This window comes from Stenella coeruleoalba, assembly GCF_951394435.1.
Source record: "Stenella coeruleoalba genome assembly, chromosome: 9".
In the NCBI taxonomy this organism is placed as follows: Eukaryota; Metazoa; Chordata; class Mammalia; order Artiodactyla; family Delphinidae; genus Stenella; species Stenella coeruleoalba.
The window spans coordinates 55,289,163-55,315,956 of record NC_137155.1 but is presented as its reverse complement, the minus strand read 5'-3'; the positions used below and the strand labels follow the sequence as shown (position 1 = coordinate 55,315,956).

The window sequence follows — 26,794 nt, the reverse complement described above, 5'->3', positions numbered from 1 at the left end:
GCACAGGGTTTAAGAACAATTACCAGGGAGCCTTGTTCTAGAGGAAGACCAAGGCTCACACTGGCAGAGCTCCTTACACATTTACAACACATTTCCATACACACTAGAAAGTCTCTTAGCCAACCTCCACTCTACCTGCTTGCCAATCCCACTAACTCTCTCCATCTCCTCCATATAAGGTACTGGCTGAGGACCATATCATACTCAAATCTCTTGATTAAAACTGACCCTGGGCTTCCCTGGTGGCACAGTGGTTGAGAGTCTGCCTGCCGATGCGATGCAGGGGACACGGGTTTGTGCCCCGGTCCGGGAGGATCCCACATGCCGCGGAGCGGCTGGGCCCATGAGCCATGGCCGCTGAGCCTGCGCGTCCGGAGCCTGTGCTCCGCAACGGGAGAGGCCACAACAGTGAGAGGCCCGTGTACCGCAAAAAAAAAAACAACAAACTGACTCTGTAGGACAGGGTCTTTGCAAACTCCATGTTGAGATCCATGAGTGCATCATGAAAACAATCTAGAAGGTTGTATCCAGAAATTTTTTTCAAGTCAATAGGTAAAATAGAAGAAAAAACACCAAAGTATGTGACACATGATAAGGGCAAGGTTAGATGTGTTTTCTGAAATTTTTGTTTGAGGGGCATGTGTGTTTTGCATTTGTATGAGTGTGTGTGTATGCGTGTGTGTGTGCATGGCTATGGGGCTGCAACAGCAAATGTCTTTCCTACTCTGGATGTGCACTGAAATAGTTTGAAAGCTACTGCTCTAAAATGCCATGCGTCTCTATTCCTATCTGCTGTGTGGTATACCAAGTTACAGTTATTTCTCAATTTAATTTTAGCAGTTGTACTTAACTTATATTAGTATTTATACTAATTTAACTTGATTAATTTAAAACTGATGAGCTATGAATGTGAAGAGGCAGAGAGTTGTTTCCACAAAAATAGAGTTGAATGATTTGGAAAGATTACATAAAATGAGTTGCCAAAATAAGTGCTATCTGTCAGGTTAAGTTTGGGTGAGACCACTGTAAAATATTGGTGAAAAATGTTTTAAAAATTTAGGACTCTCAATTTATATCATTTTACAAGGGTCTTTAAGTTTTAACTTCTTTATAAGAAATGGATCCAAGCCATAAACACCATGGGAACATCCTATCGGCAAATCCATACTGGAAGAAGAGACCTATGTCCCAGAAAAAAGCTTGGTCATTGAAGATACAGGTCTATGTTTTAGATATATACACTTAGATAAAATGTCTGTGGTATATATATATATATCCTTTTCTATGATTCTCTGCCATAAGGAAATTTTCAGTTAACAAGTCATCCTTTGAGTTGCCACCAAGCTTGGTAAAACATCTTATTTATTTGGATAAAACATCCATCTTATTTGACTCAGAGAGACAGGTAATGCAGACACTAGCATCCCATTCTGCAGATGGCGAAACTGAGGCCAGGGAGTTAGTAGGGGCAAAGTTAGGCCAACTGGGGAAAGTGTGGCAAGTCTTAAAAGTTTAGTCTAGTGATTGTTTTCAGCTGAGCAATAATCCATTGCTTGCTATATAACTTTTAAAAAGACATTCATTATCTTATTTCTCTAATATCAAAGATATAAACAAAGATAACTGAAGTCCTCTCCCTCGGGTTAATGATGTCCCTGGTGGGAGAAGCACTTTTCAGCTCTCTGGTTCCATTTTATTATTGCCTATGTCCACTTCCTATTTTTCTACTACAAACAAAATCATTCTTGGCTACGTAACAATGGAGTTTAAAAATCATAGGTGTCACTGGTAGATACTCAAATACAATGAACCAGCAAACAATTAATTGCACAGACATTAATTCTGTATCAAGTGATACTAGTTCATCGATTCATTAAATAGCTATCTATTGGTTGTCTGATATGTTCCAGGACTGTTCTAGTTATACTGCGGAAGCAGAGGACAAATGCAAACTTGAGTCAGGGCACGAGGCTCAGGTTCTGGCTCTTTCACAGATATAATCACTCTTGAAACACAGCAAAAATTATTGACCATCTGCTACATGTCAGATATGCTGTTAAATTAAGTTTAAGTGACACCACTGTAAAATATTGGGGAAAATGTAAAAGCTCAAGAATCTCAACTCATCTAGCTTTATAAGGGTCTTTTAGCTGTAAACTATCTTTAAAGAAAAGGATTTGTTCAAGAAAGATTAGGGGGACCCTCCAACAGCAAATCTACTGATTATCTACTACGAGTCTAGACATGAAGATTCAGTGATAACAGGATCCATTAGGAAAATGATAGTGAACAAGACCCCTAGAGTCTGCCCTCATGGAGCTACAACCCAGCAGGGAAGACAGACTTTAAGTAAATAATTACATAAATAAATAATTATGACGTGATAGAGCTGTGAAGCGGAAACTCAGGGCTAGGGGAGCATGTAGGGAACTGGAGGGCTAGAAGTCACTTTCCTGAGACTGTCCTTAGTCTCTTTCCTCATCTAGAATGAGATGGACACAACTGCCCTTCCTACTGTCCTGTTAGGGGTTTCAAGAGGATGAAATGAGAGAGTGAATATGAAAGAAAGTGCCTTACATATGCAGGAATATTATTAGAAATAGTCTCTGGTGCAGTTCACGGTCCAATTGTGCTTAATAAATGCAGGAGAATGGAAAGAAGGAATAGAGTGAGAAATGATATATTTATGGAAGAGTAAATCAATTATTTGGAGGAAAATGCATTATATACTTGAATACAGCTAGAAGGTTTAGAAACTTACTTTCCTTGTTGTTGCTTTTGACTGGAGCTAGTATTTGTTGAGATCTTTCCCAAATCTGCTAAGGCCTTTTCTTCCCCCTCACTCCCCTCACACCTGAGTCCTGAGCAGAGAAAATCTGTTTGTTTCCATACCCAGCCAGGGTTGAGTTTTATTCTTTATTTCTCAACAGTACCCAAGATACCTCTAGACATTTGTACTGAGAAACTGCTTCTCATCCAGCCCTTTCCTAAGAGCTCTGGGCAATGTGACAGAAGCCATCTCAGCATTTTTCCATTTTCCCCCCAGCCCTAGTCCCTAGTCTTATCTCCCCTCCCTAATTCTTGGTAGGACAACACCTCCCGCCGACACACACACACACACACACAACACACACAACACACACACACACACACACACACACACACACACACACACACACACACACACACACACACACACACACACACCCCACCCCACCCCCCCTATTTTTCCTGAGAAGAATGAGGCTGCATGGACAAGAGTTCCTTTCTCCTCAAAATAACAGCTCTTGTGTCCTCTTCTATTGAACCTGTCTCAGATTCTCTTCCGAGGATAAACTAAGGCTAATTCCTGCTCATTCCTTCTTGACTCCAGCCTTGGTCCTTCATTTATCCTCTGGAACTCTTCCTTCTGTCCATGCACAGCAGATCTCCTCTATCTTGGAAAGAGCATAGCTCTTGACCCCACTGCATCTTTAACCCGCCATGTGATTTCTCTCCTTCCCATCTCTGCCACTTTCTGGGTGAGTCCTCCCCACCTCCACCTCCTCGCCACCGGCTTTTTCTGCGTCTGGTTCCCGCCTCTCCTGCTACTGAGATTGCCCTTAAGAAAGGCTCCATGACTTTTTAACAACAAACCCAAAGGGGTTTTCTCAGTTCCTCTCCTCTCTGACAAGAGAATGAATGTATGAAGGGGAACCAAAGACTGAGGCAATGCAAAGAATCAGAAGGGCCCTGAAGAGGACCGCATCAAGAGTGTGGGTTTATTCATGGCCCTGGGTTCCTTTCTCTTCCTCTCCTCCTTGGAGCAGTCATCAACAGTAGCCTCTGTGCATGATTCCAGGTTCTCCATCTTTAGCCCTGGCTTTTCTTTAGTCACTAGAGACCATTAGGGCTCTGGTGTTACAATCTGTAATGCAGTTCATGAATAGCCTGAACAATCTGCATGGTTTTCAAATGTTCTCTGTCATGTCATCAAAACTTTGGGACTTAATAAAGGCACACCACCCAAGGCTTGTGAGGCGCCTCATCCCATTAAGTCCTATCAAGTGCCTGCCTCCAGAAGGTAAAGAGCTTTACTCAGGAATGCATGGAAAGAAATCAAGCCTGTCTGAACGGAGTAAACGCCCAAAGCATAGGAGCTGTTATGAGTATTAACGAGCCCACGGGTTAGTGGAGAAACGTCCCCCTCATGGCCTTGTCAACCAATCTGCCTGTTCTCTCCATTTTCTACTAAGCAGAAAAAAAGCTGGCTTTCAGTAGTGATTGTCAAGAGAATACAATAAAAGAGCAGATTCCTCTCTCTCCTCATATGCTAGAAATGAGAAACACCATGTCCTTGCCTGGCCTCTACAGTGCTACAATGTGGTCCATTTCTTTTTCTCAACCATCACTGGCCTGCCACCCCAACCTCTGCATTGGCCTAAGCCAATGAATCAACCATTTCCTAGATCAACCACTTTACTATCGTGGACATGATCTGAGCCTCAAAATGTGGTCTTTGTAAATTGTGTGGACTGAAACTTCTGTATATAAAGAAACGCAGGAAGATTTTAATATTCAGTTTTGATGTTTCCACCATGGGTAAACCATTCAAACTCTGTACATCTCAGTGTAGTTATAAAATACCTCTTTTTAGTTACAAAATGCCTTAATTTTTCTTTTGATCAATTCAGGATTCCAACTCACTTTCTCTGTCAGCTAGTGAATTCCCTAAGGTCTCAGTACTAGGAATAGGAGTGCTTCTAAACAACATCTTTCTTTTTATCTTTTGATACTAAGAAGCATGGGCTGGCCCATATTTCCCTCTTGCAATGGCCACAAGGAACCTCAAGCTCAAATTTGCAGACTGATGCTGGTAGCAAAGTGTATGATCTACATACACTAGCAAAATTTAAGGTCTAAATTTTATATCTAACCTTACCCTTGCTTAATTTTTTCTACCTTTATCCCAATCCCCAATCTTTTTCTCACTTAACTGATTTTCTTTTATTCTTTATATCATTTGTAATTATGTAAGCTTCCATAAGTCATACTAAAATAAATCCAAACTCTTTAGTATGGCAAAAACCAACCCCTCTCTCACGTTGCCCCTGGTCACCCCTCTAACGCATCCTCCATCACCTTTCCCCTTGTTCACAATGGCCGCTGCTGTTCCTTACACTCACCAAGCACTGTTCTATCTCAGAGCTTCTGCACTTGCTGTTCCCTCTTCCTGCCATGCTCTTCCCCATCAAGGCTCACCCCTCCCTTCATTCAGGCCTCTGCTCCAGTGCCACCTCTTCAGATAGGTTGCTTCTGTTCACCATGTCTAAAGCAGCATCCCCTATTCGTTTTGCCTCCTACCCTGCTTTTCTTATTTTAGAATCTTTATCATGACCTAACATTATAGAAAATTTTATATCAGGCAGACTGGAGGAGTGGTTATGAGCACAGACTCAGGAAGCAGATTGCATTCATATTCCAGCTTCTCCACTTACCAGTTGTGTGACCTTGGACAAGTGATTTCACTTCTCTGTGCTTCAATCTCTTCATCTGTAAATGAAAAACATACAAAATAGTCCCTGGCACATAGTAAATGCTAAGTATCTCATTGTAAATAATTAAATTAAATACTGTTTATTGTCTAACCCCCACTACTCTGTCCTATGTATGACTATATTCTTAGCTTGAAGAACTGTGCCCAATATATGGCTGGTGCTTAAATGTCTGTTGAATAAATTCTCTTTTGGAGTGAAGTAAGGACGTTAAAAGTTAAGTAAATACATTTTAAACCTGGGGTTAAAAAGAAAGAACACTGGGCTAAGATTTAGAAGACGGAGATTTCAGCTCTTGCTTTGTCACTTAGGAGCAAGTTGATTTTAGGCAAATTAGTTAAAATTTGCCCAAGTCAACTACAAAGCTGGAATGAGACAAGTCAGCTCTGCTGCAGAGGCATAGGGAAAGTAAGTCAAGTCTTTAACAAACCTGCATTTGCTCCATAAATAGAGGTTATATTGTTTCCTGAGGAAAAAGTGAGGCTGTGTTTATTAAGCACTTCTATGCTGTGGGCTCTGAATTAAAGCCCTGGGAATATGGAGACTAAAGGCTTGGCTCACCTTGGGAATCTGAGGACTAAAAACTTTTTTTTGTCAGCTCTAAAGGAACTAACAAAATCATAAGGAATACAGAAGAGTCAGCAATTACAATAGAGTGATGAGTGCTCTGGTTGAGGTAAGTTCTGGAAACACAGAGGAGAAGCACTTCCAGGTATGACCTTCACACTGAAACTTGGAGGGTGAAGTAGAGACATCTGGGTGGGTAGAGTTGTTCTAGACAAGAGTGTGTATGCAGATGTGGAGCTGTTTTCACAGCATATTTCAGGAACTGAAGGTAATGCAGCCTGCCAGGTGGCAGGTGCCTATGACAGGAAATGTCAAATGACGATGCAGAACAGGTAGGCAGGGGTCAGATCTCACGAGGTGATGCTAAGATTCTCCCCCTCGCCCTCCCACTCCTCCCTAAAAGTGGCCTGAGTATCCTCCGCAGGTCAGAGATCCCTCTTGCCCCAGGGGACTTTCTGACTCTTGTTTGGCTTCAATGTTGCCTGCTGAGATATGTGCCCTGTGCCTGGGGGAAGCCAACAGCATTTCTCAGAGAGGAGCTGGATGATAACCCAGGTCATAAGACCTGGTCAAATTTTTCCTAGGCAAATATGCATTAAACCTTCCAATGCTTGAGGAGATGGCTGAAGAGACGGCATGGGGAGAGGAGAAAGAAGGGCAGCGGGAGTTAGATGCAATCCCATTCTTTTAAACACCTTGGAGCTATTTCTCCTTTTCCCCGAATTCTTTCTTTCATTGCCTTCTCCCATCATGGCAAATGAGTTACCCTGACGGCACCAATTCTCCCCCGTCTCTGTAGTCATGCCCTTTGCCATGTGAGCTGTGGCATGAAGAGGCTGGATGTAATTCCCCACCCCTTGATATGGCTTGGCCACGTGCCTCTCTTTGGCCATTAGAAATCATTGGATGTGCTGGCATGCAGGTTCCAAGCCTAGCCCTCAGTTCCCTGCTGGAACCTTGCCTCTGTCGTGAGGACAAGCCTGGGCTGCAAGAAGAGAAACCAAGTGGGAGATTGCCAAGTCATCCCCTCTGAGGCCATTCTAGAACAGCACCCCACCCCCCCCAGCCCCAGCCAGCCCAGCAGTTGACGGCAGAAGCATGACCAAGTCCAGCTGAGATGTGCCTAGCCCTGACCACCGGCAGAATCACTTACCCAACCCTTAGGCTTGGCAGAGATCATTAACGGTTGTTGGTTAAACTACAACATTTTAGAAGGTTTGTTATTCAGAATGGCTAGCTAATACTCTTGCCAATATTTATTATATTTCCTTTTTGTCCCTCCTTCCTCTAAAAGGGTTGGGGAGGCATGACCCTGGTAAATAAATTAGGGATAGGGATAGACTCACCATCTGGGGACCTCTTCTCTCTACTCTTTCATACCAAGGTGTAAAGTTTCTATTTATATGAGTACTAATGGCAACTTTTGTGCTGCAAGATGTGTTTTCCCTTCCGATAAGCGATTTTTCCCTTCACCCATAGCATTACTCCTCTTCATTCCCGAGGCTGAAGGTCAGTGCTAATTGGCATGGTTGCTCAAATCTTCTCTGGGCATCACCTCCCAGAAAATCTTTGCAAAGTGGAGGACTCAGGGGTAAACAGCAGAATTCGGATCACAGCCTGCGGATAATTTCTCTGGCTCGCCACAGGCCTTGTTTGCTGGTGGTGATAAAATAAAGGCTGGGAGCTCAGCAAGTAAAGTGGCTCCAGAGCGATGTGTGGCCAAGTTGTCTTGATGAGAAGGCAGGGAGTTGTAAGGCCAGCTCGCCCTTTAATGGGCACTTTGTGCCTGTCTGGCTCCTCATCCCAAGATGGGAGAAAATCTGTTAGTGAGATCCATGCCGTTCACTTCTCACACTAGAGCCATCTGGGAGAAGTCTTACTCATTTCTTTTCTGATGCCCTAATTGGAACTGCTGACGCACTTGTGTGTACCTGAGGTGGCTTAAGATGGGGATGCTGAGAGCTCTGGTAACCAAAGCGTTTTAAAGGGCAGCGGGAGATGTCATTCACATTGTCTGCATATCCATTTGGATGGATGTGGATGGATGCCAGGAGCAGCCAGCCTGGAAGGTCTCTGTGCAGAGATTGCTGATTTGCAGTGACCTCTGACTGCACTTCAGCTGCTAAATCCTGCAGACCCCAGTGAGCTGAGATTGAATATGTTTGAAGTCAGCTGGCAAAGAGTCGGGGCTCATTTTCTCAGCCTTCCTTCAGCATCTCAGGGTAACACAGACAGGATGCCTTCTGAAAAAGGCCTTCTGGCTATGGTTTTCAATGGCAGGAGGTGGGGCTACCTCCAAATTTGACGTGAAAAAACAATTCAGACGTGGTCGGTTGGTTCCAATTAATCACCCTCATGGATCTGCAGATGACTGCTAAGGGGTTATGGATCAACCTTTTGGTTAACAGTTTACAATCTCACAACTTGCTCATTTAGTCAGTCATTCCCTGGGAGGCCAGGCCTGTTGTTGTTTCAGGTAACTAGGTTGCAGCATCTCCAGGGGAACTTGTGAGCGTAAGTGGAGATGAGAAAGGGTCCAGGGGAAGCCAGGATTCCTTCTGCACTGTGTTCCTTTGCATTTCACGGAGTAGGCTCTTCCTATGTAAGGCATTCAAGTTATTCATCAAATTTTTATTGGGCACCTACTATGTGCCAGAGACTGTTGTGCATGGGAATGCAGCGTGGCTCCTGCTCGTGTGTTGCTCCAGAGGTACAAGGCTCTTCTCTGGAATGTGCTGTTCTGATTCTCCTGGCACCCAGCACAGCAGCCCTTCCCTCCCTGCATCCACCAGGCTCTAATGCGGCTAGAAGTACTTGGGAGGTTGAGGTGGAGGCTTTTCCTTTCCCCAGAAACGTGATGAGAGACTCTTCTTGTATATCTATGAGAATGAAACTTTTGTGTTTTGTTAATTTTTACCCTATTGCATTCCAAAATTGATGTAAAGATTACAGGATTAAAGGATATGAGGGAAAATATGGGTAGGAAGAGATACACAGAATATGTGCCATAAAGCCCTATAAATTTGATTGAGGTGGGTATGGGGAGCATGAATTTGGCTCTGAGTGGAAAGAGGAAAACCTGACTGGAATGTGTGGACAGAAGAGGCAGCAGAAGTAGGTGTCCCTTACTCTCTTAGCCCCTTGCAGAGAGGTAGGCTGGGTGTACTGGGGGCTACGCTCCAGGAGCGGGACCACCCTCTATGTTGTTCTTCCTTTTACCAGGGTGAATATGAGAGTTCTTGCACAGGAAACGTTAGGCTCAGGTGCCAGTCATGCTGGGGTACTAGATTTTAGAGGATGCTGAGCAGTACCAGCTGCCCCACACTTGGAGATCTTGGGTCCTGTTCTTTGAAAGTGAAGTTGGGGAGCAGCCTCTCCAGCTAGAGGGAAGGGGACTCACTGTCTCATCTAGCTTGTTGCCATGCAACCCAGAGGATGTCCTGGGGTCATTCTTTGAACAATCTTTTTATTTCCGAAGCTCTGTGTTTGCACTTTAGAGCTTCCTGATATCAAAACCTTCATCTCTAGGCAAAAAAATAATGGGACCATCAAGCAACAGGGTATGTCACAGTGGCAAACATGGGGCCAAAGGATCTTGTGCTGACCCTCATTTCACATTGCAGAAATGGCTGCCCACAAGATACCATACAAGGGGCTGCCTGTGGGTCCCTCCCCTCCCGCCCTATATAGGAAGCATTCCCATAACATCTATTAGATGGAAGAATCCTGGGAACTTGCTCCTGGAGGTGCCTCATCACTGTGCCCTGAGAGCTCTTATTGCCTTTAATCTCCCTCCCTGCCTATGTATGATCTTTATCCCTTCTTATCTCCTCCAGAGAAAGGAAGAATATAACTGAGCATACTCCCCCTGGGTTTGTCACATAGCTGGCTGATGTGTTGGATCAGTCACGCGTTCTTTCAGTCCAATCTACTATTGAGTGCTGAGAAAATCAATTTCTTAGGTAATAAAATTAATTTCTTAGCAACTAGATGAGTGTGCGTTATCTATAACACAACTGTGCCAAGGTATTTCAAAAAATCTACAAAGTGATGATAAAGTATCTACTCATTATAGGTTAATAAGCTGATAATATAAGACATTTATTCATTTTCATATAAATGTAGTGGCTACCCGTTATCATGATTTATTCCCCAAATTTAGTCTTGTGTGCTTAAATTGAGAAGTTACAATGTAAAAGTTTTATCTTTATAGCTGTCACTGGTGTCATATTTATATACATGCTACATTCACCAACATTTTAACAACTGAGTAGCAATATAAATTGAATAACTTTAAAGACTATATATGTTTCCCTCTAGGACAAGGGTAGATTCATTTATATTACAGCCTCATTTCTGTACCGGCTTGGCTGCAGCAGAATGGAATCCAAATGGATTCAATCATTGCCCCTTTTATCTACTTGAAACACAAAAAATATCATTTTACTTTCCTTTCCTATTACTGTAAAAATACCTTTAATATTAAACGGAAAGTAGTGACTGATGAACATCTATGCACAATGAATTGTTAGTTTGAAGTTAACTTTTTACTTATATTTGCTAGGGTACAGTTCACATTTTCATATTTCTCTACATTTTTTGAAAAGTAAGGCCCTACATCCTATGATACAATCACTGTTAGTGAATGCTCCAAAGTCAGGTGGACTTAGATTTGAAAGAGCTGTGTGGGCCACTGAAAGCCATTTAATCTTCTAAGCCTTAGTTTTTTCAACTAATAATATTATTCTATATTACATATGTGCATTTATATAATTAAAAAGATAATATTATTTCCCTCATACGTACGTTGTCAGAATCAATGGAATAGTGTATGTAAAGCATTAGCGTTTAGAGTAGCAGCCAAATTAATAAATGCTAATCCACATTATAATTATTGCTATTATTTTAAAATTTGAGCAAAAGGGTTCCAAATCAAGCTCTTTGTACTTTCCCTGTAAGTTCTTTGGGTCAGTTCAACAGTTAGTTTAATCTTTTTCTAGGTGTCAGATCAACTGAAGGAAAGAGTTAGAGTTCCTAGCAGTTGCTCCCACATGATAATTTCACTCCATGAGCAGATGTAAACGTTAAAGAAATCAGCAGAGAGGAACCAAGATGGCGGAGTAGAAGGACGTGCTCTCACTCCCTCTTGTGAAAACACCAGAATCACAACTAGTTGCTGGACAATAATCGAGAGGAAGACACTGGAACTCAACAAAAAAGATACCCCACATCCAAAGACAAAGGAGAAGCCACAATGAGATGGTAGGAGGGGTGCAATCACAGTAAAATCAAATCCCATAACTGCTGGGTGGGTGACTCACAGACTGGAGAACACTTATACCACAGAAGTCCACCCACTGGAGTGAAGGTTCTGAGCCCCATGTAAGGCTTCCAAACCTCGGGGTCCAGCAATGGGAGGAGGAATTCCTAGAGAATCAGACTTTGAAGCCTAGTGGGATTTGACTGCAGGACTTCCACAGGACTGGAGGAAAGAGAGACTCCACCCTTGGAGGACACACACAAAGTAGTGTGCCCATTGGGACCCAGGGAAAGGAGCAGTGACCCCAGGGGAGACTGAACCAGACCCACCTGCTAGTGTTGGTCTCCTTCAGAGGCGGGGGGTGGCTGTGCTCACAGTGGGGACAAGGACACTGGCAGCAGAAGTTCTGGGAAGTACTCCTTGGCGTCAGCCCTCCCAGAGTCTGTCAGCCTCACCAAAGAGCACAGGTAGTGTTGAGTTGCCTCAGGCCAAACAACCAACAGGGAGGCAACCCAGCCCCACCCATCAACAGTCAAGTGGAATAAAGTTTTACTGACCTCTGCCCACCAGAGCAACAGTCACCTCTACCTACCACCAGTCCCTCCCATCAGGAACCTTGCACAAGCCTCTTAGATAGCCTCATCCACCGGAGGGCAGACAGCAGAAGCAGGAAGAACTACAATCCTGCAGCCTGTGGAACAAAAACCACATTCACAGAAAGATAGTCAAGATGAAAAGGCAGAGGCCTATGTACCAGATGAAGGAACAACATAAAACCCCAGAAAAAAATCTAAATGAAGTGGAGATAGGCAACCTTCCAGAAAAAGAATTCAGAATAATGATAGTGAAGATGATCCAGGACCTTGGAAAAAGAATGGAGACAAAGATCGAGAAGATGCAAGAAATGTTTAACAAAGACCTAGAAGAATTAAAGAACAAACAAACAGAGATGAACAATACAACAACTGAAATGAAAAATACACTAGAAGGAATCAATAGCAGAATAACTGAGGCAGAAGAACGGATAAGTGACCTGGAAGACAGAATGGTGGAATTCACTGCTGCGGAACAGAATAAAGAAAAAAGAATGAAAAGAAATGAAGACAGCCTAAGAGATCTCTGGGACAACATTAAACACAACAACACTCGCATTATAGGGGTCTCAGAAGAAGCAGAGAGAGGGAAAGGACCCAAGAAAATATTTGAAGAGATTACAGTTGAAAACTTCCCTAACATGGGAAAGGAAATAGCCACCCAAGATCAGGAAGCGCAGCGAGTCCCTTACAGGATAAACCCAAGGAGAAGCACGCCAAGACACATAGTAATCAAATTGGCAAAAACTAAAGACAAAGAAAAATTACTGAAAGCAGCAAGAGAAAAATGACAAATAATATATAAGGGAACTCCCATAAGGTTAACAGCTGATTTCTCAGCAGAAACTCTACAAGCCAGAAGGGAGTGGCATGATATACTTAAAGTGATGAAAGGGAAGAACCTACAACCAAGATTACTGTACCCAGCAAGGATCTCATTCAGATTCGATGGAGAAATCAAAAGCTTTACAGATGAGCAAAAGCTAAGAGAATTCAGCACCACCAAACCAGCTCTAAAACAAATGCTAAAGGAACTTCTCTAAGTGTGAAACACAAGAGAAGAAAAGGACCTACAAAAACAAACCCAAAACAATTAAGAAAATGGTCACAGGAATATACATATCGATAATTACCTTAAACGTGAATGGATTAAATGCTCCAACCGAAAGACACAAGCTTGCTGAATGGATACAAAAACAAGACCCATATATATGCTGTCTACAAAAACGCACTTCAGACCTAAGGACACATACAGACTGAAAGTGAGGGGATGGAAAAAGATATTCCATGCAAATGGAAGTCAAAAGAAAGCTGGAGTAGCAGTACTCATATCAGATAAAATAGACTTTAAAATAAAGAATGTTACAAGAGACAAGGAAGGACATTACATAATGATCAAGGGATGAATCCAAGAAGAAGATATAACAATTATAAATATATATGCACCCAACATAGAAGCACCTCAATACATAAGGCAACTGCTAACAGCTATAAAAGAGGAAATCAACAGTAACACAATAATAGTGGGAGAGTTTAACACCTCACTTACACCAATGGACAGATCATCCAAAATGAAAATAAATAAGGAAACAGAAGCTTTAAATGACACAATAGACAAGATAGATTTAATTGATATTTATAGGACATTCCATCCAAAACCAGCAGATTACACTTTCTTCTCAAGTGCACACGGAACATTCTCCAAGATAAATCACATCTTAGGTCACAAATCAAGCCTCAGTAAATTTAAGAAAACTGAAATCATATCGGGCATCTTTTCTGACCACAGCTCTATGAGATTAGAAATGAATTACAGGGGAAAAAACGTAAAAAACACAAACACATGGAGGCTAAACAATACGTTACTAAATAACCAAGAGATTACTGAAGAAATCAAACAAAACTACAAACAAATGACAATGAAAACACGACGATCCTAAACCTATGGGATGCAGCAAAAGCAGTTCTAAGAGGGAAGTTTATAGCTATATAAGCCTACCTCAAGAAACAAGAAAAATCTCCAACAATCTAACGTTACACTTAAAGGAACTAGAGAAAGAAGAACGAACAACACCCAAAGTTAGCAGAAGGAAAGAAATCATAAAGATCAGAGCACAAATAAATGAAATAGAAACAGAGAAAACAATAGCAAAGATCAATAAAACTAAAAGGTGGTTCTTTGAGAAGATAAACAAAATTGATAAAGCATTAGCCAGATTCATCAAGAAAAAGAGAGAGAGGACGCAAATCAATAAAATTAGAAAGAAAAAGAAGTTACAACAGACACCGCAGAAATACAAAGCATACTAAGAGACTACTACAAGCAACTCTATGCCAATAAAATGGACAAGCTGGGGCTTCCCTGGTGGCGCAGTGGTTGAGAGTCTGCCTGCTGATGCAGGGGACACGGGTTCGTGCCCCGGTCTAGGAAGATCCCACATGCCGCGGAGCGGCTGGGTCCGTGAGCCATGGCCGCTGAGCCTGCGCGTCCAAAGCCTGTGATCCGCAACGGCAGAGGCCACAACAGTGAGAGGCCCGCGTACCGCAAAATATAATAATAATAAATAAATAAAATTAAAAAATGAACAACCTGGAAGAAATGGACAAATTCTTAGAAAGGTATAACCTTCCAAGACTGAACCAGGAAGAAATAGAAAATATGAACAGACCAATCACAAGTAATGAAATTGAAACTGTGATTAAAAATCTTCCAACTGGGCTTCCCTGGTGGTGCAGTGGTTGAGAGTCCGCCTGCCGATGCAGGGAACACGGGTTCGTGCCCTGGTCTGGGAAGATCCCACATGCTGCGGAGCGGCTGGGCCCATGAGCCATGGCCACAGAGCCTGTGCATCCGGAGCCTGTGCTCTGTAACGGGAGAGGCCACAACAGTGAGAGGCCTGCGTACCGCAAAAAAAAAAAAAAAAATCTTCCAACAAACAAAAGTCCAGGACCAGATGGCTTCACAGGTGAATTCTATCAAACATTTAGAGAAGAGCTAACACCCATCCTTCTCAAACTCTTTCAAAAAATGCAGAGGAAGGAACACTCCCAAACTCATTCTATGAGGCCACCATCACCCTGATACCAAAACCAAACAAAGATACTACAAAAAAAGAAAATTACAAACCAATATCACTGATGAATATAGATGCAAAAATCCTCAACAAAATACTACCAAACAGAATCCAACAACACATTAAAAGGATCATACACCAAGAAGAAAAACCATGTTATCATCTCAATAGATGTAGAAAAAGCTTCTGACAAACTCCAACACCCATTTATGATAAAAACCCTCCAGAAACTGGGCATTAACATAATAAAGGCCATATATGACAAACCCACAGCCAACATCATTCTCAATGGTGAAAAACTGAAAGCATTTCAGGAAAAGATCAGGAACAAGACAAGGATGTCCACTCTCACCACTATCATTCAACATAGTTTTGGAAGTCCTAGGCATGGCAATCAGAGAAGAAAAAGGAATAAAAGGAATACAAATTGGAAAAGAAAAAGTAATACTGTCACTGTTTGCACATGACATGATACTATACATAGAGAGTCCTAAAAATGCCACCAGAAAATTACTAGAGCTAATCAATGAATTTGGTAAAGTTGCAGGATACAAAATTAATGCACAGAAATCTCTTGCATTCCTATACACTAATGATGAAAAATCTGAAAGAGGAATTAAGGAAACACTCCCATTTACCACTGCAACAAAAAGAATAAAAGATCTAGGAATAAAACTACCTAGGGAGACAAAAGACCTGTATGCAGAAAACTATAAGACACTGATGAAAGAAATTAAAGATGATACAAACAGATGGAGAGATACACCATGTTCTTGGATTGGAAGAATCAATATTGTGAAAATGACTATACTACCCAAAGCAATCTACAGATTCAATGCAATCTGGCATTTTTTACAGAATTAGAACAAAAAATCTTAAAATTTGTATGGAGACACAAAAGACCCTGAATAGCTAAAGCAGTCTTGAGGGAATAAAACAGAGCTGGAGGAATCAGACTCCCTGACTTCAGACTATACTACAAAGCTACAATAATCAAGACAATATGGTACTGGCACAAAAACAGAAATACAGATCAATGGAACAGGATAGAAAGCCCAGAGATAAACCCGCACACCTATGGTCAACTAATCTATGACAAAGGAGGCAAGGATATACAATGGAGAAAAGACAGTCTCTTCAATAAGTGGTGCTGGGAAAACTGGGCAGCTACATGTAAAAGAATGAAATTATAACACTCCCTAACACCATACACAAAAATAAACTCAAAATGGATTAGAGACCTAAATGTAAGACCGGACACTATAAAACTCTTAGAGGAAAACATAGGAAGAACACTCTTTGACATAAATCACAGCAAGATCTTTTTTGATCCACCTTCTAGAGTAATGGAAATAAAAACAAAAATAAACAAATGGGACCTAATGAAACTTCAAAGCTTTCGCACAGCAAAGGAAACCATAAACAAGATGAAAAGAGAACCCTCAGAATGGGAGAAAATATTGCAAATGAATCAACGGACAAAGGATTAATCTCCAAAATATATAAACAGCTCATGCAGCTCAATATTAAAGAAACAAACAACCCAATCCAAAAATGGGCAGAAGACCTAAATAGACATTTCTCCAAAGAAGACATACAGATGGCCAAGAAGCATATGAAAAACTGCTCAACATCACTAATTATTAGAGAAATGCAAATCAAAACTACAATGAGGTATCACCTCACACCAGTTAGAATGGCCATCATCAGAAAATCTACAAACAACAAAGGCTGGAGAGGGTGTGGAGAAAAGGGAACCCTCTTGCACTGTTGGTGGGAATGTAAATGGATACAGCCACTATGGAGAACAGTATGGAGGTTCCTTAAAAAACTAAAAATGGAATTACCATATGAGCCAGCAATCCCACTACTGGGCATATACCCAGAGAGAACCATAATTCAAAAAGACACATGCATCCCAATGTTCACTGCAGCAGTATTTACAATAGCCAGGTCATGGAAGCAACCTAAATGCCCATTGACAGACGAATGGATAAAGAAGATGTGGTACATATACACAATGGAATATTACTCAGCCATAAAAAGGAACGAAACTGAGTCACTTATTGAGACGTGGATGGATCTACTGACTGTCACACAGAGTGAAGTAAGTCAGAAAGAGAAATACAAATATCATATATTAACGCATGTATGTGGAACCTAGAAAAACGGTACAGATGAACCAGTTTGCAGGGCAGAATTTGAGACACAGATGTAGAAAACAAACTTATGGACACCAAGGGAGGAAAGCCGCGAGGTGGGTGGGGATGGTGGTGTGCTGAATTGGCCGATTGGGATTGACATGTATACACTGATGTGTATAAAACTGATGACTAGTAAGAATCTGCTGTATATATAAAAAAAAAAAAAGATGAAAGAAGGATAAATTTAATCTTTGTTTGACTGGCATTTTCTCCTGCTCTCGGACACTGATGCTTTTAGTTCTCTGGCCTTTGGACTCTGACTGGGACTTAACATCATCAGCTCCCCAGTTCTTGGGCCTTCATTTTTGGACAGAAACTGTACCATCAGCTTTCCTGGGCCTCCAGCTTACAGATGGCAGACCATGGGACTTCTCAGCCTTCATAATTAAATAAGCCAATCCCTCATAATAAATTTCGTTCTTTGTAAAAAAAAAAAAAAAAGAAAGAAATTAGCGGTGGGAAGGTCTGTATTAACATTTTTGGTCACCATGTTTTAAAGTGAGAAGATGGAGGCAAAGGAAATTTAGACTTCTTGTCCAAGACCACAGAGTGAGAACCAGAGTAGAGACTAGAATGGAAGCCCTTTGACTCCCAAGTCAATTTCTTTCAGTATCAATTTTCAAATGGTTATTGAATTAAACTCATTTAATATGAAGCTCATCTAATATGAATATGGAATCCTAATATTAGAACCCATTATTAGGATTCTAATAATAGGAATTGTGTTAATATATGGAGAAAATGCTCTTGAAATTGGAGATGCAGTCCTGCTACACTATGTGTGTTAATATATGTTATGTATCATCAACACCCAACAGCTGCATTTCTATACTGTACAACATGATATAGCCTTTTTGAACTCCAATAAAATTTAAATATTCTATTTTATGATAATGTTAAGCCCCTCCTACTCTTTACTCTTGCCAAAAGGAGAGAGAGAGAGAGAAAGAGAGAGAGAAGAGATGGATACTTTTTGGTTCTTAATTTTCAACAACTGGAATTCAGATAAAAGTAGTTGCTAATTCCTAATAAATTAAACTTTGTCCTTTTATTTTCAAATAGTTTTTAAACCCCCCAAGTTGACACTGAATTTCCTTTGCAGTGTTATTTATTGCCATCTGTGTAGCTAGGTTACTTGGGAGAACGTAATGGAAAACTTTGTGAAGTGTGCTGAGAGTACCAAGTGACGTGTGACCAGTTCTTACAGAGGATGTGTTCTTGAGTTGTCAGTGGTTCTCAGCATTATATGTCCCCTCTTTTCTTTGAAGTTGATATACATGTACTTTAGATGTTATTTACGTTAGACTTGACTTGCTTTTCTATCTCATAGAATTGACAGGATCTTCTTAGAAAAGTGTGAGAAACAAGAAAGAATTCTGAGGAAGAAGGATCTCTTGACCCCTAAGAGTAGCTGCTACCTATCTGCAGATCCCAAATTGGGCCCACCACCCTGTGCAGGCAGCAAGCCTCCAGCAGCAGACACGGCACCGTTAAAAGCTTCAGAGAGACCTGGGCGAACCACGTCACCTCGCTTGTCTTCTAGTTTCTGCATCTTGAAAATGCAGCCGTTAATACCTACCCTACCTCTCAGAATTGAAATGTGATCATTTCATTATGTGACTGAGATCAGTGATCATGTGATCATTGAAATGTATATATGCAACATACCTGCTGCACAGAAAGAATCTATTATCACTCCAATAAAGATGTTAAAAAAAATCAGCATGTCAGGGAATGTTGCCATCGCAGCAGAAAAAAATGTGGTCTCAGAGACCATCAAAGTTAAAGGATGGGGGCTTCCCTGGTGGCGCAGTGGTTGAGAGTCCGCTTGCCGATGCAGGGGACACAGGATCGTGCCCCGGTCCGGGAAGATCCCACATGCCGTGGAGCGGCTGGGCCCGTGAGCCATGGTTGCTGAGCCTGTGCGTCTGGAGCCTGTGCTCCTCAATGGGAGAGGCCACAACAGTGAGAGGCCCGCGTAACGCCAAAAAAAAAAAATGTTAAAGGATGGTTGGTGCTCAAAATGTTGAGAGGAGGGGAAAGGAAAGTGTGATTACAGATTACAATGCTGTTGGCACCATCTTCGTCAGCCCAAAGACATTGCTGTCAGGCGAACACTGGAAAGCCCTTGTTGAGAGAAACCACTGCATTATGTCTACAATACTAGACTATGATGGAGAGCGCGCCACATGTTTTTCCAACAAAAATGGACACTCCCATGCATCCTCAGGCCTCCCTTGCATCCATTCAATCGCAAAGGAGCGATTATGCCCCAATGGCTGCCTGTGACTTGAGATCTTTCGGGTTTCCATGTTAACGTGCGTTATCTCAGTGTAACCCTAAGGAACACATCTTAAAGGGGCAGGGTTTCCCTCTGCAAGGACATTTGGAGTCCAGATAAACGATTGTGAACCAAAAAAGTTGGACAAATCCAAAGGAGGGGAGGAGAGACTTTTCCTAAATGTTCTAAAAGTGAACATTATTTTTAAAAATAACTTTTATCAGAGTTCTCTTATCACAATACCAATGCTACCAGCAAAGATGTCATATCAACAAATCCTTACAAACAGGAAGAGAACCCGGAGTCAGGTTTGTATGTTTAGAACTCAAGCAAAAACTTTAAAAAGCACCCTCCCCTTGCACACACGGACATTTATTCAACATTTTACAAAATTATGCATACTGCACCTGGCACACTCCTCTTTCCTGGACTTCAAATCTGTCAGGGCTGCTTCAGAGGTAGTTATTTCAACAAGACAGAAGCGATGAGAGGAAGAGGTGGTCAAGAGGTGCCTGCCTGTCACAGACCGGAAGCTCGAGCTGGGTAGAATCAGGACCCTGGCAAGGAGACATGATGTTTCTCGTATGTCTGGTGGTGTTGAGCCAGATCTCCACATAGCTGACAGTTTACAACATAAGCCCACCCCTCATCTCTCAGAACATCATGCATCAGTTTGGCACAAACTGAACTGAAGTCCAACAATAAGAACTCGGTTGCTGAGCGGCAGGGTCCCTCAGAGTTTCCCAAACAACTTTTCAAAGATCTGTAGTTCGGCAAAGCTAAAACTGTCTCAATTTAACTAAAGATACTTCTCCCTTCGTTTGTTAAATTGTGGTAAAATATACATAACACAAAATTTACCATTTTAACCATTTTTTAGCTGTACAGTTCAGTGGCGTTAAGTACATTCATATTGTTATCCAACCATCACCACCATCCATCTCTAGAACTTTATTACCTGAAACTGAAACTCTGTACCTATTAGACAATAACTCCCCATCTCCCTTCATTTTAAAATTCATTCATACTGTAAATGAAGTTTAATGTTAGATATGGTTTTGATTTCCATTTGTTCCCTTGTCAATATAGTATTCCCCCAAATGATTTTTTTTTTTTTTTTTTTGCGGTACGCGGGCCTCTCACTGCTGTGGCCTCTCCCGTTGCGGAGTACAGGCTCCGGACGCGCAGGCTCAGCGGCCATGGCTGACGGGCTGAGCCGCTCCGCGGCATGTGGGATCTTCCCGGACCGGGGCACGAACCCGTGTTCCCTGCATCAGCAGGCGGACTCTCAACCACTGCGCCACCAGGGAAGCCCCCTCAAATTATTTTTGATGCCCTTATGTGCTGCTACACAAGATGCTGAAGAAGGCCTCTGGAAATTGTTATTTTTCATCACTGAATTGATTTTTCACCAGACACATTAAAATTCTAGAGTAGGTGACAGAACTTAAATTCTGCTTTCTGTCACTCCTAAGTGACTCCTAAAAGAGAGTGAGACCAACCACTACTAGTGACTACTGCAGATACCTCCTGACACACAATCTCCTGGTCGGCAATAGGGTGGGGACCTCAGAGGCTTGAGCTGGGAAAGGGTACCAATATCTAGCATCACTGTAGTTAGTCTTATTTCTCCAGCCTCTATTCTTCCGAACTCCAGCATGCAGACAGCCCTACTTTCCCTAAGAACCATTCCCTCACAACTATTCCTTACTAGAATATTTTCAGTTGTAACAGAGTTATTTTCATAAAGTCCCATATTCAGACTGACTGCCTTCTACATTCTCACTGTGTACTGAATTTGCCATGCCTTGATTCCCTTAAAAAGCTTTAAAAATATTATAACAGATTAGATGTACAATTTGGATCAGTACAACCTTAGGAACTGTCTCAGTCAAAGTGAGGTTTTCTATTTTAGTTTATGTTTAGCTAATCATATCTTTACTTGTTCTTTCATTAGTTCCTACAAGCATTTGTTAAACACCATCTAGGTGCCTGTTGCTGTGTCAGGCACAAAAGATCCAGAGATACTTGAATTACAGTCCAGTGGAAAGACAGGAACACCTAGTCAGAGCACAGCAGAGCTCCCTAGGAAACATGTTTTGGGGAAAACAAAATGCAGTGGGAACCAGTAGAAGTGACAACTATCCCTGACTTCCCAGAGGAAGTGCCCCCGGACTGATCCTGAACAAGGAGGAGGGAGTTGCTTGAGAGAGAAGGGAAGGAAGGTGTTCCACGCAGAGGACCAGCATGTTGACAGGTACGGGGTCCTCCTGGTGGTCACGTAGTACCTGATACGTGGGTGGAGAGGAGAAGCCAGACTCAGGAGATACTGTGAGGCACAACTGGTTGAATATGAGGACTGGTGGGTGGAGGAGGGGAGGAATTAAGAGCAAATGAACCTGCTCGTTTGAGAGACTAGGTAGATGGTGACTATGTTCATTATTACTTTACCACAAATAACATCTTCAGTTTTAATCGCAGTTTAGTCTATCATCCAGAAAAAAAATGAGCTGTGCGAGTTTTCAGGTAGACATATCGTCTGTCATTTCTAATAAATCTCAATGAAATATTGCCTTGACAGCAGGTTACAGAGATATACGACTGTAACAACCAATATCGTCACTTCACAGAACCACTAATTTATGACTTTTTCTCCAACTTTTTATTTTAAAATATTTCAAACCTATGGCAACTGTTGAAAGACTATTACAATGAACACCTGTAACCCTTCGCCTAGATTCAACAGCCATCAATATTTTACCACATTCTCTCTCTTTCTCTGTCTCTCTCTGTCACTAACGAGCCCTTTGAAGTGAGTTGCACTTATGATACTTCAACCCTAAATGCATCTTCTTAGAACAAGGACTTCTTCCTAGATAACCACAGAATCATTATTGCTGCATTTTGTTTTTGTTTACTCATGATTATATTCAAGTTAAGCATTTTTGTCAAGTATACTAAATAAGTGATGTTATGTACTTCCCCATCATATCAGGAGGCCCATAATGGAGGTTTGACTTATTACTGAAGATGCCAATTTGGACTACTTGGTTAGATGATATCCTCTAACCAACATTCTCTCTATTGTAATTAACAAGTAATCTGTATGATGATAATTTGAGACCATGCAAGATATTATCCAGCGGTTTAAGAAGCTGTTGATGACTTGCCTGAATCAATTATTACACTGGTAGGCATTATTTTTAAATTAGCTGTTGTTTAATAGTGTTTTCTCCATTCCAGCATTTAAGGTCAGATGTAATTTTTTGCTGTTGTTGTTTGTTGTCAAAAAATTTGAGACCAAAGGAGATCATCCAATTCTACGAAAACATTTCTCATGAAATAAAGCACATGTTAGGAAAACGGCCAAAAAAGCATTGTGCAGCTATAGTTTAGAAATCACCATGTATTTTTTAAAAGGGATAACTCTTGCACAAGATTTAGTATTGTCCATGATGTTCAGCTTTTGTAGTTTGTGGAAGAAGCGCTATGTCATTTAACATCATAAAGCAACCTCATGTCTGTCCACTGATAACTCACTGGCAATACACTACAGCTGTTGAGAGGCAGCTCAGGAAGACAGGGAAAAAACAAAACCCAAAACCTACAAGCCAACCATCTGACTTCAATTAGGAAAGAGAATAGTCCCCAAATGTACAAGGATGAGGTCTTTTATAGGTCAAAGTATTACAGTGGAACTTAAAAAGAGGCAATATAATGACCCTATATGTGAAGGTTAGCTCATACTTCAAAAGGATCTTACAGTATGGAGACACAGTCTCCACCCTTTCTTGATAAGTCATCCTGTCCTATAGCTATAGTAAATAATCATCTAGGCACAAAAATCCAAGCTCTCTAATTACTGAGGGCCCATCAGATAACAGGACAGTAACACCATTAGTTGAGAAGGCAAAGGCTACATGGGTGGAGCAAGTTCTGCGGGTGGAGAAGATCAGAATTTCAGTTTGGAGCATGATATATTTGAGATATTCATTAGACATCTGAGTGGAGATACAGAGTTGACAGGTAGATACATGAGCTGATGCTCAGGGGAGCGGTCATGACTGGAGACATACATTTGAGAATCATTTGCAGTTAGATGCTACTTAAATGCAGGGAACTGGAAGAGAATCAGCAAGGGGGTGAGTACAGAGAGAGGAGAAGAGATTAAGATATCCATGGACTGAGGCCTGGGGCACTTCAGTGCTATAAGATTAATATGCAAAAGAGGATCCAGCAAAGGAGACTGAGAAGAAACAGCCAGCGGAGTTGAAGGAAAATGAAGTGTGCAGTGTCTCAGAGAACAAGTGAAGAAATCACTGCCGTGAGAAGGGAGCAATTCAACTGTGACAACTGATAAGCTGATTTTGATGGGGACAGAGATTTGGATTTAGCAACATGGTGGTCATTGGTGATATTGACAAGCACAAGTTTGATGGGGTGTCAGGATCCAAATCCTGACTGGAATGGGTTTAAGTGAAAAGGGGAGAGAAAATGGAAGCAGTGAGATTGAATCATCTTTCAAGAAGTTTTTCTATCATGTGCAGGTGGAGGAGGTGGGGGAGACAAAGAAAAGGGATAGATGGTGTCCAGAGGAGAAGTAAACTCAAGATAATTTTGTGTTTTGCTTTTAAGATGAGAGAGGTAACAGTATGGTTAACATACTGGCAGAAATGACTTGGGAGAAAAGGGAAACGATATAGGAGAAAGTAGGGAGGATTGCTGGAGCCAAGTCTTTGAGTTAGGAACAGAGAGGCAGGGGAGCAGGGGAGCAGTGTGTACAGTCCAGATCCTGGTAGGTAGGAAGCTGCTGGTATCTAAGTTTGTATCTGTTATCTTAATCTTCTGAGTGTTTCCATTTTGTAATCCAGTGAAGTGGGAATCAAGGTTATCAGCTAAGAGTAAAGACAGAGAAAAAGGTATCAGAGGTTTGAGGCGCCACAGAATCTGTGAACTAGTTATCCACGAGAGAAGAAAATATCAGTAAATTCCCCCAAATTAGAAAGAGTACAAACAATACTCTGTCACAATGCAATAAAACTGGAATTTATGAATAAAAACAAAAAGTTCCTACTCTGGATATTAATAACTCTCTCTTAAATAACTTGCATAAAAGAGAAAAATCAAACTGAAACTCTTAGATATCCTGAAAATAAAGATAATGAGAAGACTATCTATGAAGTCTCTGCCACAATGACCAAGTGGCATTTTTTTCCAGGAATGTAAGGAGGCTTCAATCTCAGGACATCTATTGATTTATTAACCATATTAATAGATTCCAGCAGGAAAATCATATGACCAATCCCACAGATGTTGAAAAAACATCTGATTTGAAAAAATTAAATATCCATTCAAATTTTATTCTTAATAAATTCAATACAAGGGTTTCAATTTTGCTGCTGTTACATGAGATTGAAGTGGGAGGGAATGTATGTGCTGGGGTGCCAGGAGCTGGGCCCATTGCTGACTCATACTGGCTGACTTCAGGCATATTGCCTTTGCATTTCTCATCTGCAAGTGGGGAAAAAGCATAAAGAATAGGAAAACAAATTGTCATGAGTTTCAGTTTTTGCTGTTTGATGAGAATCAAAAAGTCTTTTTTCTGCCCTGTCTTTCTTTTATTTTTGTTTCTGTTTCTCTAACCTTTGTCTCTTTGCCTTTTCAATCTGACTTTATTGTTTCCTACTCAGGGCTTTCTCCTCTTTTTCTCAAAGCTGGAGGAGAGTAGCTTGCCACTGTTCAATCCGTGAATGATACAGTCCCAAGAGACTATTCCCTGCTAATCTGGCCACCTCTCCTGAAGCAGTTTCGGAGTTGTCTTGAGCCTTTTAATGCGAAAGGGGTTTTGTGCAAGTCATTTCTGGCTGCCTGAGCCAGGAGATGCAGGTCTCTTGCGCACTGAAGGAAAAAGATGCATGCGTGGCAACAAAGGTCTCGTGCATCATTTCACAATTTAAGAACGGAGGGCCCAAATACGCTCTGAATCAGTGATGCTTCTCAGTCTTGACAGATTTTTAGAAGTCTTTAAGTTTCACCCTTAATAGAAATAAACTCTACAGCCATGTGACCCACAAGAATAATTTCAAGTCTTTGGAAATTTTTTCTCTACTATTTGATGCGGTAGAAGCAATATTATACCTACCCACTAATTCTAAAACCCACGTTATAGGAAAGCAATCTATTTCATATTTATGCTTTCTTTTATGGGCCTGATTGAAATAAAACGCTGGCTGGAGGTACATTAGCGTTCTCTGAACAGAGTCTCAACAGAATTGGAAAGAATATAAGCTGGTTGTTCTTAGCAGAAACTTGAAGTATAACCGTTTTATTTGTTCTTCCAGAGATACTTTCTTGTGGTTTGTTTTTGGTTCTCTTCCAATTTGCATGTTTACCAAAATCCCAAGGAAAGAAAAGAAACCATTAAGATTCTTTCCTATAATCCATTTAAGTCAAAACTGAAGAAGAGAGAGAAAAATTTGTAGCTTTCAAACACCATTAGTTTGCTAATGATAGCTTTCATCCTATGACAGTTCTCAGACTGATAAGATGCTCTAAACATCCACCACGAAGGAAGAGGGCCATTTACAGGCCCCGCTCTGTCTCTGCAGCTTGCACATGTTTTCAAACATATTTTCATGCCTGCTTTCTGACAGCTCATTAAACAAAGGCCTCTCGGTGCCTATATTGCCCGTCTCCCTGCTGAGAGTGTAACATATTTACAGCCTCTGCAGATTGCTGGCTGCTGGCGCCTTCTCTTCCCTGTGGCCTGCCTGCCAACTGCTTATCAGTCTCCCCCAAAGGTGACATCCTCCTCATTTGTTTAGGCAGCAATGGTCCCCTGTTTGACCCTTGGAGGCCAGAAGCAGCATGATTAGGAGCCGCTCCTGCACCAGCTAGATAAAGGCAATCACGTGGGCAAAGACAGCGCCGGGCGGCTCAAGGGAGCCTCGCCAGGCTGAGTGCTCCCATTCAGGAACACGCTGGCAGTTCTTCAGCTCGACAGCTGGCAGTGTGCAGACCTTGTGGGATTTCTGCCTCAGAGAAAGCAAACAAGGTTTCTGGAGTGTTGAGGAGCTATCTGGGGCTGTGTACAAGGGCGATCAGAGCGGATTGCTTCTAATTACCTGTCTCTTGACTGCCATTAAACCATCATTACATATCCAAAGCCATAAAAGCCCCTATGAATGTAGCACCTTATACTTAATTTTTATCCTTTCCTCCTGCATTTGCCAAAAGCATTTTGCTGGGGTCCTGGGAGGACAGATGAAGACATCTTGGAAG

At 41.6% G+C, this 26,794-nt stretch overlaps 1 protein-coding gene across 1 annotated transcript in view; it reads right to left on the bottom strand.

Annotated features, from left to right (window-relative positions):
• The window catches only part of LOC307191369 (uncharacterized protein), a gene marked incomplete at its 3' end in the record, with an annotated part of 547,413 nt that overhangs the window by 216,511 nt on the left and 304,108 nt on the right, over nucleotides 1–26,794 (bottom strand). The window contains exons 12-13 of the mRNA XM_079931381.1: nucleotides 19,921–20,070; nucleotides 5,478–5,532 (exon numbers count right to left, since the gene is read on the bottom strand). The remainder of the gene's footprint in view (nucleotides 1–5,477; nucleotides 5,533–19,920; nucleotides 20,071–26,794) is intronic.